We start from the raw sequence: 10125 nt of genomic DNA on the forward strand, positions 1-10125 counted from the left end.
ATTTTCAATATTACAAGATCATGTTCTTTGAATAATGACATTATCTACATGATTTTCAGCAGTAGCAGACTGTATTAATTGCCAAACAGCCATAATCAGGCGCGCGGGAAGGTGTTTAAGTAGAGAGAGCTCACTGAATGAATGAAGGAGGGACGTGTTTGCATTCTGTGCTGCTGTTATAGCAGGCAACTGGCTGGAAACCGTATGATACACAGAAATAAACATTAAGAAGTTCTAACAAATTCAAACTTTATTACATTTTTTCTCCATAAGGAGATCGGCAGCAATTCACTATGTAACAAGAACAGACGGGAACGAAAACACTTTCACAGCAGTTAATCGCTGCCATTTTAGGCGCTGTCCTTGGTGTTGAAGATGCAAAAAAACAAAAAACAAAAAACCAGTCAGGTGGGTCTATACTTCAAAACTCACTCCCTCTGACAGGACAAGTAGTAAGGATAGATTAAAAAAAAGCATCATCAGATGAACACAAGTCCTGCAAACCCACGGCAAGCGATAAACAGATGAAAAATCTGATATTCTCTCTTCTGCTTGCTGTCTGCCATCGTTGTCGTTTGATTGTGAAGAAGCTGCTTCCGGGTGAGGGAGGAGTCTCCTCAACAAGCTATTTAAATTTCATTTCCTTTAAATAGATTTTTCCACATATTCCCACAGCTCTGTGTAAATCCATTCCACACAGACTTTTTATATTTTTATAGTGTTTTTTTTTTTTTTTTTTTTGTGAGTTTACAGTCAACTCTAATGTAAGGTGCTACAGCTTGCAGCCGCCACCAGGGGGGGGTGGGGGGGCTGCAGCCCCGGCAGAACCCCCCTTCCTGAGCTGGCGCCAATAATAATATTGTGAAAGAAAACCGTGAGAAATGTTTTTATTGAAATCATTCAGGATTAACTCTGGTTGACCTCATGTCACTTCTGATTAACTTCCTGGTGTTATGTGAACTACATTTCTCGATTGATTGATTGTTTCTTTTTTTTTTTTTTTGACAAATCATTATTTACAGTCTGTTAATGTTTTCGTTCTCATTGGTATTAAAGAATGTCCAAACAGCAGACATCATTCGTCCCCCCTTGTCTCCCTGCAGCCAATGTTGCTGATGAACGTCATCCTGGAAAACTTACTGGGTTTTATTTGGGATTGTTTTTGAGTGCAGCTGCAGCATCAGACCCGACGCTCGAATCGATATCGCTGCATCCCTGCTGGAAAGGGAAACATCCTGCAGTGTTAATAAAGAATATTAATTTGTTTAGATTTGATGGTCAATATGGATCGCAAAAAAAAATCATAAAACAAAAGACAGCAAGAAGGAGTACTTCAGAATCCAGCTGACATTAATGCCTTTCTTTTTCAAAGTAAACTGAAGTGAACTTATAAATCCTGCTGAGGTGAGCAGGGAATGTTTGATCCCTGTTGGTGGTTGTATTTCTCATAGTGAACAGGACGGCAGATGTTATCAACCTTGTCACACGCCACAACCACAAGATTCTGTACTTTCTCCAGGCGAATCGTGCAGCCGGTGCTGGTCTTTGTGGTTATGATATGTGAGGAAGCTGTCAGCCAGTCCTCACTAATCAGGTGTTTCCTGCCACTTACTTTCTATTCTGTACATTTTCATTTAGTTTCTGTCTTCACCAGAGGTGTGATTCACGTAGGGTTGGTGGGTTATGAAAACCCACGGGTCCTCTTGTGGTGAAATCCACTGCAGAGCATTTTTGTTTGTTTGTTTAAAGCTCGGGTAGACAATGTTGTCCAAAAGCACTTTTTGTCATACTGAGTGAAATGCTCCTTGCCCCCTGGGAGAAGTCAATACATTATGTGTACGGAAAAAAAGTGCGGAAACAATCTGACCACTGTAGCGGCCACAGGACAGTAAAAACCGACCAATCGTAAGGCGCGGACTGCTCTTAAGAAACAAATCAAATCCCTTCGCCGTTCTACCAGCCCCCTGCGCATACATCTCAATGGCGTGCACTGACCCTGGTTCAGCGTGCGCGCTTGTTGCCAAGACGGTCTCGGTGCTTGCGGCTCGCGTGAAAAATAGAACCGGGCGCGCTGCGCTCCTATGCGCGTTGTGTGCGGGCAGTCAGAAAGGTTAATAACATTGGAGGCGATCACAAACTCCGTGCACGTGGTGCTTCCGCGTCCAGTGCGTTCGCTCCCAACGGGAGCTCCTCCAATGGGGTGGGAGCTGGGCGGAGCCTTGGGGAGATGCTACATTCGTGCTACATGCTAGTTTTCCAAGATTGCTGACCCTAGCTTTAAATCCGAGGCGGAATGAGCAGCAGCTGCTTCTCTCCGGTCAGAGGCGCCGCTACACATCGGGCCCCGAGCTGAAGGGGGTCCCGAGGGACGGCTGACATCAGTCAATTTCAATGACAAATTAAAGGCGCTACACTAGACACTGCGACGACAGCGTGTCGAAAGTCCCCCGCATGGGGCCCTTTACGATTACTCACTGGTTAGTTGCTGATAGGGGGCCCCGACAGACGGCGGACATCAGCGACGCAACTTGAAACCCCCTGGATAATTTACAATGACACGTCAGAAACCTACCTAATGGGGCCATGACTGCATTTGCAATTCATGCCACAAGGTGTGCTGTTTGCATGTTCAACCTTATTTTACACAGACGCCACAGAAGAAGAGGGGCCCCTGGTGATATGTTCAATGACGCGATGCACCGTTTTTTCAGTAACAGACAAGAACTGAACCATCGTTTCCGCACATTTTATTTACTTCGTAGCAGTTAAGCTGTATCACAAGTAGTTCCTGTACTCAAAAGACCTAGATTCCTTGTGGATAGAACATGCGCAATGTTATTATTATTATTTACTGCACTTTTTTGGCTTTTTTCTGTCCTCTACTCTTATGTGCAATGCATGCCAAACATGCGGGCCCCTTTGACACAAATGAAAACCCATGTGGAATACATCCCAGCTACGCCACTGGTCTTCACGCATTTATTTAGGTCTTCATGTCATTTATTTAGGTCTTCATTTAGGTGTAGGTTTTTCTTTTATAGATGGTTTTGTGTTCACTGAAGATTGGATCCTTGTTTAGTTTTCACATCGATTTGTTTGTTTAACTTCTCACCAGTTCTCTGTCTTTGAGGTGATTGGCCGGGGCACTGGCATGGAAGCACGCCCATGTGAGTGCAGGCCAGCTGCACATCGTCACCCTTATTGGACTGACCCAAGTGGAGCCCTGCGGAGGGGAGGTTTCACTGAGGGATTTGTAATGCGTGGTTTAAAGGGAACTTAAATGTATAAATGGAGAAGATAGAACTGTTTGTTTTTGTACATAGAGTGAGTGTTGAATGATGTCAATAGGATACTTAATTGTAAATAGCACTAATTTAATAACTGTTAATGTGATTGAGCGCAACCCTCAGCACTCCACATGGATGGTTTGGTCCCAGCTATATAAAGGGTTTGGGCACACACACCTGGGTTGCCTGTTGTGGGGAGATGCTGCCACTGTGTCCTGGTGTAATGAATAAATGGAAGAGCTCTGGATGATTTTGGGCTGTTCATTTGCTGTTCTCAGATGTGCTGGCCGTCCTGGGCTTATAAGAGCTTCAGGATGAAATCAATACTCAGTGTTACACACGTCATAAAGACATCAGTGAGATCTCTGACCGCCACTTTACCATTGATGCAGACTGACTCCCAGCTCAGCTAGAGCTCAATTACACATTCAAAATGGAGCAAAAGTACAGAAATTCAAATGTTGATATTCACCTTTCCCATTCTGAAAGAGAATTTCTATCAATCCCTCTGAAGAACATGTTTTGGACTTACGAACGCCCCAGCTGTGTTTCAAGGGTTTGTAAATGACGTGCATCGAGAGCTTCTTAATGTCACTGTTTGTCTATCTGGACGACATCCTGATCTTCTCCACAGACCTTCCCTCTCACATCCAACATGTCCGTCAGGTGCTGCGGAGACTCCTGGATCATCAGCTACATGTCAAGGCTGAGAAACTGGAGTTCCACGTACCCAGGGTGTTGTTCCTGGGATACGTGATCAGAGAGGTCTGACTGGAGATGGACTCTGAGAGGGTGAGGGCAGTCAGGGAGTGGCCCGCTCCCACCAACCGTAAGGAGCTTCAACGCTTCCTGGGATTCGTCAACTTCTACCGTCGCTTTATTCGGTTTTAGTACAGTAGTTGCACCCCTGCACTCCCTCACCTCTTTACTTTCCACCTTCGAGTGGTCCCTGCAAACTGAGACCTCCTTCACAGAACTCCAGTGGAGGTTCACTGAAGATCCGGTCCTGCCAGACCCTGATCTGCACTTTATTGTGGAGGTGGATGCTTCAAACCTCGGTATCAGGGCGGTGCTCTCACCCACCGATAGTTGGGTACATCCCTGTGCTTTTCTCTCCAGGAAACTCACTGATGCGAAGCACCACTGCAATGTGGGAGACCAGGAACTACTGGCTGTCAATGTCACCCTGGAGGAGAGGCGTCATTGGCTCGAGGGAGCAGAGTAAATAACTTGAGTCTTCAAAGCTGGTGGAGTCCGTGGTGTCGATGCAGATGCTGAGCTGCCTCCATGATGATATTTTACTACTGCAGAGATCACACTGCTGCACGTCCACTCCTCTGAGTCCCACCCTGCAGCCGTCCCACCCAGAACCTCTATAGAAATAAAAACAGGGCTCCATCAACATCAGTTTTCAGAGATTGACTTTATTCACAGCCTGATATCAACAATGAATCACACAGCGAGACGTTAGAAAGTTTTAGCCGGGTTGTACTGGGGATGGTTTATAAGTATGAGGGCAGCTGCAGCATCAGACCCGATACTGGTATCGATATCGGTCCATCCTTATTTGAAAGTGAAGCATTCTGCAGTGTTAATGAAGAAGGTCAATTTGTTTTAAACTTTCATTATAAATGACAAACAAAAAACAATTAGTAAACAAAACACAGCGTAAAGTATTTGATAAGAATCAAGTTGATGTCAATCAATGTCTTTTTTCTTTCCAGAGTGAATTGAAGTGAACTCTGAAGTTATGAATCTTGTCGATTTTAGCAGGGAATCTGTGTCGCCTGTTGGTTTGTGTATCTCTCATAGTGAACAGGAAGGCAGCGGTTTCCAACCTTATCACACGCTACAATCACACGAGTCTGTCTTCTCTGAACGTGAATCCTGCAGCCGTTGTTGGTATTCGTTGTTGTCACATCATAAACGGTCATATCTGACCCGCTGATACACAGGTTCTTTTTTCTTCCGTTCGACAGCCTCCAGCCGTTGGTGCAGATGTTCTCCACATTCTGGCTGGGCTCCAAGAAGGACTGTCTGGGGACTCGGCACCACAGCTGCTGAGCCCTCAAATAGCTTCAGGATGAAATCAACACTCAGTGTTAGACACGTCACAGAGACACAGAATACAGACATCAATGAGATCTCTGACCGCCTCTTTACCACTGATGCAGCCTGACTGCCAGCTACAGCTGGATCACACATTGAAAATGAGCAAAAGTAGAGAAATTCAAATGTTTGTATTCACCTTTCCCATGCTTGCAGAGAATTTCTGTCGAAAACAGTTTGGAGGACATGTCTTTGGACAAAATTATTGTAGCTTGTCACGCTGCTTTTGTTGATGCACGGATCAGAGTCTGCACCATGATTCCCATAGATGAGGGTCAGCAAAGCGAAGAAGACGGTGGTCACGTTAATGATGCTCATTTTGTCTGGACAGAAAGAGAGACAGAAAGCAGGATTAAGCATGCATACAAATATCAACACATCCCGACTGTCACAGTTCACAGCTTCTTCTGAGTTTCAGCGTATCGCTTTACATAGAGCTCAAACTTTAACTTTAAATATGGAGATTCATGATGAAAGCAGAGGGAAAGGTCAAGCTGATTAAGCAACGATTAGAACATAAATCAGTTTGATTAAAAAAAAAAATCACTTGCAATTGAATGCTGCCGTAAAAAAAAATTCATAAATGGGGATACAATGTAAGCAAATTAGTAAAATGAGTGAAATTGTTCAGGTTTTTTTCGAGGGGAGGTGACCACTCTGCTGATGTGAAAGTGTCAAAAACTGGATTGTTTCATGTGTTTTGTTCATCTTCCCTGATCATTTTAACCCTGCATGGTTCATTTTACATTCATCCATGGAAACAATAAAATAACTTTTTCTCAGAAAACAAATCTCATGTTAATCTTATTGCTTTTCTGACTGCTTTTCTTGCAGTAACTTGTCTTCAAACAGGGTTTTTTTAAATTGCAGCGTTACGACACAACAGGGCTTTACAAGGAAATACATGAGAGCACGGCGATCAATAAAGAGAATAAAAGAAGTGAAGAGAAGAAAGCACAGAAAACATTAAGATTAAGGTAATACAATAATACATGGTCTTTTTTGGAAACTCTGAGCAAACAACAGTGTTTTAAGTCCGTGTCAGCAGGAAGTTTGTTTCACAGTTAGAGGAACTAAAAGCTGCTTCAACTGGCTTCTTCTGACTTTTAGAACACTGAGTGAAACCTCTTCCTGAGCCTATTTTCATACTATAGGTTGTGTAAAAGGATGTCATGTAGGTCAGGTTGTCATAATTTTGTTACAAAGGAAAAAAACTTTTTTTTTTTTGGTGAAGACTGACACCACTGTAAACATTTTACTGAGTGCCTCACAAAAGGTTAACAACAGATTCCTGTGTGCTCAGTCATGTACAGAAAGATCAATAAAATCCACAACAAGGCAAAAGAGTCAGGGAGCTTTTTTTTAAAGGACAATAAACCTTCTTCTGCTTCTAAAAACCTGAATGCTCCCATTATTACATTATATTATAGCAGACAAGAATGTGTGCAAACATGACTCTTGGAGGAAAAAGAACGGCAGATATTTATTTGTAGTTTGGTCAAAGGTCAAACTCTTAACTGAAGTTAAAACTCGAGAAAAATCTTTCATTCCGTCTGTCTCTTTGTGTAAAAGTGAATACTTTCACTTTCAACACAACAAAAAGAGATTTTCTATGATTATTGGAGAGTTTTAAGAACAAATAACAAACCTGTCAAACCGGATGAACCGTGGTGAAGCTTTCCTGGAGCGTTTTGACGCAGCTGAAAATATCTGCAAGTCACAAATAACTGAACAAGGAAGCCGCAGCTCTGTGCTGCCCCCTGCTGGCAGGGGAGAAGTACATGTTCTTTTCAGACACACCCACACCCACACCCACACCCACACACCCACACACACACACACACACCCACACACCCACACACACACACACACACACACACACACACACACACACACACACACACACACACACACACACAGCGCTGGGTCATCAGTGAGCCTCTCATTCCTGTTTTTAACCGACTGTGGAGGAAACAGCAGCACCTGGAGGAAACGACTGACCACACACAGGGAGAGAACATGAAGACTCAACACAGACAGACCCTGGACGGTGTTTGAACCCACAACCAGTGGGTTTCAAACTCTTATTAATAACGATACTAAAAAGAAAGAAACAAACATTTTTTTAATATTTGAAGAAAAAAAAGAAACTTCTTATTTGTGTGAAAACATCGACTTTATTCAGGAAAATAAAGAATAAGTACAAAAGCAAAGGAAGAAGTGTGATTAACATCAGAAATGTTGAAATCAAAGTTTTTACACCTGAAAAAAACACCTTGCTAAATGCAGTAAAGACAGTCTTCAAATGAACCCTTATTGTCACGACCAGTAACATCGTCCCAAAGAATGTAGATTTAATATTACATGATCAAGTTCTTCGAATAATATCTGCATGATTTTCAGCGTTAATAAACTGTATTAATTACCAAACACCCATAATAACAATGTGAAAGAAAACAGTGAGAAATCATCTTGTTATTGAAATCATTCAGGGTTAACTCTGGTTGACCTCATGTCACTTCTGATTAACTTCCTGGTGTTTTGTGAACTTCATTTCTTGATTGATTGTTTTTTTTTTTTTTTTTTTTTTGGCAAAACATCATTTACAGTCTGTTCATGTTTTCATTCTCATTGATATTAAAGAATGTCCAAACAGCGGACATCGCTCGTCCTCCCTTGTCTCCCTGCAGCCGATGTTTCTGATGAACGTCATCCTGGAAAATCTATTGGGTTTTATTTGGGATTGTTTTTAAGTATGAGTGCAGCTGCAGCATCAGACCCGCCGCTGGAATCGATATCGCTGCATCCCTGCTGGAAAGTGAGACATTCTGCAGTGTTAACAAAGAATATTAATTTGTTTTAGATTTGATGGTCAACATGAATCGCAAAAAAGTAAAAATAAAAAAAAAATCAGAAAATAAAACATAGCACAAAGTATTACGTAAGAATTAAGCTGAGAATTAAGCTGACACAGTATTAATGCTGGTGTTTTTCAAATTAAACTGAAGTGAACTAATGGTCTATGCTTATATAGCGCTTTTACACTGCATTAACACATTCACCCATTCACACTCACATTCACACACCAGTGGAGGCGGCTGCCATGCAAGGCGCTCAGTCCACCCACTGGGGGCAATTTAGGGTTCAGTGCCTTGCCCAAGGACACTTCGATTTGCAGACAGGAATCGAACTAACAACCTCCCGAATGCAAGATGTCTGTGCACCTCACTGACCCGCGGCTGCCCTAATAAACCCCGCTGAAGTGAGCAGGGAGTCTTTGTTGCCTTTTGGTTTTCGTATTTCTCATAGTGAACAGGACGGCAGACGCTTCCAACCTTGTCACACGCCACAACCACAGGACGCTGTACATTCTCTACTTGAATCCTGCAGTCGGTGGTGGTCTTCGTGGTTTTCACATCATAAACGGTCTTATTTGACCCGCTGATACACAGGTTTTTTCTTCCCTTGTTCACCTGCCAGCCATTTCTGCAGATGTCCTCCACATTCTGGCTGCGCTCCAAGAAGGACTGGACGGGGACTCGGCACCACAGATTCTGCTCCGTCAAATAGCTTCAGGATGAAATCAACACTCATTGTTAGACACATCATGAAGACATCAATGAGATCTCCGAGTGCCACTTTACCACTGATGCAGCCTGACTGCCAGCTACAGCTGGATCACACATTCAAAATGGAGCAAAAGTACAGAAAATCAAATGTTTATATTCACCTTTCCCATGCTGGAAGAGAACTTCTATTGAAATTCTTCTGAAGGACATGTTTTTTGAGAAAATCGTTGTACTTCCCCATGCTGCTTTGCTGGGTGCACGGTTTCACGTCTGTCATATGGATCCCGGAGATGAGGCTCACCGTGAAGAACATGCTGGTCAGGTTAGCGATGTTCATTATGTCTGGACAGAGAGAGAGAGAAAGCAGGATTTAGCTTTTACACATGCAAATATAAAAATTTCTTGCAACAACTTGTCTTCAAACAGGGCTTTTTTTTAATGCAGCGTTACGACACAACAGGGCTTTACAAGAAAATACGGGAAATACATGAGAGCACGGCGATCAATAAAGACATGGAAAAGAGAATAAATGAAATGAAAACATTAAGATGGAATGAACTATGTTATTTATTGGAAACTCTGAGCAAACAACAGTGTTTTAAGTCCTGATTTAACAGAAGTGTCAGCAGGAGGTTTGCTCCACAGGTGGAGGAACTAAAAGCTGCTTCAACTTGTTTCTTCAGACTATTAGAACACTGAGTAAACCTCCAGAGCAGCTGATCAGCTGATATGAGGCCCCAAGCAGTAGCGTCAGGCAGGAAGAGACCATTCAGAGACTCACAGACAAATAAAACGGTCTTCAGCCTCTTACTGTTATACCGTGTCCAGTAATTCAATCCAGCAAAGTGAGATTTTATTACAACAGGAAGGTACAGAAAGCACAAAGTGAACTGACATCTCAACATATAATTTAAAGGTTTATAATCAGAACTAATAAGTTATTTCTTTTCAGTGTGTTCAGGGAATGCTTACCTCTCAGGTGATGAGCCGATTCCTATCGAGTCCTGTTCTACTGAGCGCTGCTCCCAGCTCTTCTCTTTTTATCTTCTGCTTGTCAAAGCCCAATCAGTCGCCGCCTTTCCAGCGAATCCACAAGTCACAGCAGCCAAAACATCCAGGAAACCACCTGCTTGATCTCACCGTGCCAAAAGGTTTCCATG

General features: G+C 42.8%; 1 long non-coding RNA gene across 1 annotated transcript; it reads right to left on the reverse strand.

Annotated features, from left to right (window-relative positions):
* Nucleotides 1-4691: 4691 nt before the first annotated feature.
* LOC115384532 (uncharacterized) lies at nucleotides 4692-7121 on the reverse strand. The gene is made up of 3 exons (XR_003930893.1): nucleotides 7045-7121; nucleotides 5536-5719; nucleotides 4692-5363 (listed from the first exon to the last, which is right to left on the reverse strand). It is a non-coding gene; the product is annotated as an uncharacterized LOC115384532 (long non-coding RNA).
* Nucleotides 7122-10125: the final 3004 nt, after the last annotated feature.

The sequence above is a fragment of the Salarias fasciatus genome, chromosome 3 (genome assembly GCF_902148845.1).
Source record: "Salarias fasciatus chromosome 3, fSalaFa1.1, whole genome shotgun sequence".
NCBI lineage: Eukaryota > Metazoa > Chordata > Actinopteri > Blenniiformes > Blenniidae > Salarias > Salarias fasciatus.